The sequence below is a fragment of the Elephantulus edwardii genome, unplaced genomic scaffold (genome assembly GCF_000299155.1).
Source record: "Elephantulus edwardii isolate Elephantulus edwardi_28Jun2011 unplaced genomic scaffold, EleEdw1.0 scaffold00295, whole genome shotgun sequence".
NCBI lineage: Eukaryota > Metazoa > Chordata > Mammalia > Macroscelidea > Macroscelididae > Elephantulus > Elephantulus edwardii.
Window position 1 is genome coordinate 829,488 of NW_006400045.1, and position 3,160 is coordinate 832,647.

Genomic DNA, 3,160 nt, shown 5'->3' on the forward strand with positions numbered 1-3,160 from the left:
CAATTAACACTTTGACACCAGCCTTCAGGAAATCAGGAAACGTATTGCACTGTGAAAGTGTGGAGCCAAATTACTGAGGATAATGATGTCAGTTTGAATACCAAGGTGCATCACATTCAGGCCATGGCATTGCTGATCACCTTATATGCATCTGAGAGCTGGACAATGAATAAGGATGCCAAAAGAAGTATTGATGCCTTTGAGTTGTACTGTTGGAGAAGTGTACAAAACTCCATCCCATGGACAGCCAAAAGAACAAACAATTATGTCTTGGAGAGGGTGCACTGAGAGTACTCTTTAGAGGTAAGGATGATACAGTTTCACCTCACACACTTTAGACATATTTCTGGGAGAGCCTTGCCTTGGAAGGGGTTATGATGCTGAGAAAGGTAGAGGGTTGACAAAGGAGAAGAAGACCCCAACCTCATGGATTGACACGGTGACTGCCACAATGGGCTTTACTGTGTTAGGAAGTGTGAGGATTGTACAGAATAGGACAGAGTTCAGATCTATTGTTAATTGAGTCACTATGGGTCATACTGAAATAGATGACACCTAACAACTACAACAAGAAATATTCTCTTCTCAATGTTAACTATAATTTGTTATGATCCACATAGTCAAATGATTTTTCATAGTCAATAAAGAACAAATAGACATCCGTCTGTAATTTTCTGCTTTCAGCCAATATCCTTCTGACGTCAGCAATGATATTCCTGGTGTCATGGTTTCTTCTAAGACCAATAGACTATTACATACACAACTGTATACTACCAATAATAACAAACATTAACCTACAAGTGCATACATAGACAAACAGACAATACGAGTAACTATGGGTAAGTGAAAGTGTCTACATTTATGATTGTGCATATGTTTGGAAGATGATACTTCAACTTGAATATGAACATGTGCCAGATATAGCCATATATTTAGAAGCATCAAAAGGAATAAATTTTATGTAAACCCCTAAACTATAATAACAACTCAGAAAGAATAAGTCATGATGTCACAGAATCAGTTTCAGGGAATATGAGGGTGAATTGGCATACTGTCATTCACAAGAACAATGCTCTATACTCTATACTATTGTGTGCCACTGTTGTTGTTGTTATGTGCCATCAGTTTGGTTTGACTTGAGTCCATCCTATCTGAATTTCAAATCTAATTCAGAAACAGGTTTGAGGCCTTGGACATTAATAAGCGAAGACCAGATTAGCTGTGGGAGGATATCAAGAATATCATCCTGGAAGAATGTAAAAGGTCATTATAAAGACCGAGGAGGAAGAAAAGACCAAGATGGATGTCAGAAGAAACTATAAATATTGCACTGAATTTCAACTTTTGGCAAAAATCAGTTATCCATAGGTAGATGGACTGATTTCTGGTTTCTCAATTCTATTGTATTGATCTATGTGCTTATCATTGTACCAGAACCATGCTGTCTTAACCACCACAGGAGTGTAGTAGGATTTTAAATCAGGGAGATAGATGCCTCCTACCTTGTTTCCCTTTTTAAAGAGTGCTTTGCTCATTTGGAGTCTCATTCCACTCCAAATGAAACTGGAGATTGCCTTTTCCATCTCGTTGAAGAATGGGATTGGTATTTGCATTGGGATTGCATTAAATGTGTAAATTGCTTTTGGTAGTATTGCCATTTTCACAACATTGGGTCTTCCTATCCACGAGCAAGGTATATTCTTCTGAAACAACAGTCTTCTTAAGAAATGGAGTTGGCAAAATTGGAAAACCATCTGCAGAAAACTCAAGCAAGACTCACACATAACACCATACACAAAAACCAATTCAAAGTGGATCAAAGACTTAGGACTAAAACCAAGGGCTATGCATTTCTTTAAAGAAAAGTTTGGAAGAACTCTAGAAGCACTAATCTACAACATGAACAGTCTTCCTAGCATCATGAACAACCTATAACAAGGAGAGGATAAAATAGATGAGTGGGACCTTCTAAGATTCAAATCCCTACGCACATCCAAAAACTTCTCCAACAGGGTAAAAAGGGAAGCCACAGACTGGGAAAAATATTTGTTAGTGACATGTCTCACAGGAGACTTGTAGAATTTATAGAATATTCAAGGACAAAACCAAGATAACAGTAAACAACCCAATTGCAAAATGGGCACAGGACATGAACAGACACTTCACCAACGAAGACATTCAGATGGCAAACAAACAAATGAAGGAACACTCAAAAACCCTAGGTCTAAGAGAGATATAAATCAAAACAACTATGCAGTATTATCTCACTCCAGTAAGAAAAGCAAAATTTAACAGAACAGCAAACAAGAAATGCTGGTGAGGTTGTAGAGAAACTGGAACCCTTACTCACTGTTGGTGGGAGTGTGAAATAGTGCAACTACTATGAAAAACAGTATAGCACTTTCTCAAAAAAATTGGAAATAGAAAAATCATTTGACCCAGAAATTCTATTACTGGGAATATACCCTGAAAAAAAAACAGAACTGCCACCCAAGCAGATATATGCATGCCCATGTTTATTGCTGAGCAAAGGTCAAATTAGCAAAGAGTTGGAAACAACCCAAGTGTTCTACAACAAATGAATGGATAGAGAAGCTTTCATATATTCACATAATGCAATACTATGCAGCATTGGAAAAAACAAGGAACTCATGAATTATTATACAAAATGAGTGACCCTGTTGGATATTATGCTTAATGAAACATCTCAGTCACAAAAGGATAAATACTGCATAATGTCACTGTTGTAAAATGTAAATGACGTCTGGATTGATACAAGTGTAAGAAAAGAGGGGTTCAATAATGTATAATGCATTTAAACAGATGAAGGAGAGAACTGTTTAAAAGGAATATAGGATTAGGCATTATTTTCATGACAAGAGTCCACATTAAGAGCTGCATAGTAAAGTGGACTGTGGAGGGGGCATTGTACAACACTGAAATAATTTTGTTTTCAAAAAGAAAAGTGGACTTGGGGGGGAGGTGTGGGCAGGGAGGAAATTATGCAACAATGTATGACTGGACATCCAAAGTATCTGTAAAATTTATCAAAATTTCAATAAAAAACTATTGCACTAGAGTGCTGAGAAACAAAGCAAAGGGAAGAAACCAAGATATTGAACAGAAGATTCCACAAAGCAGGGCAGACAGACAAAGTAAA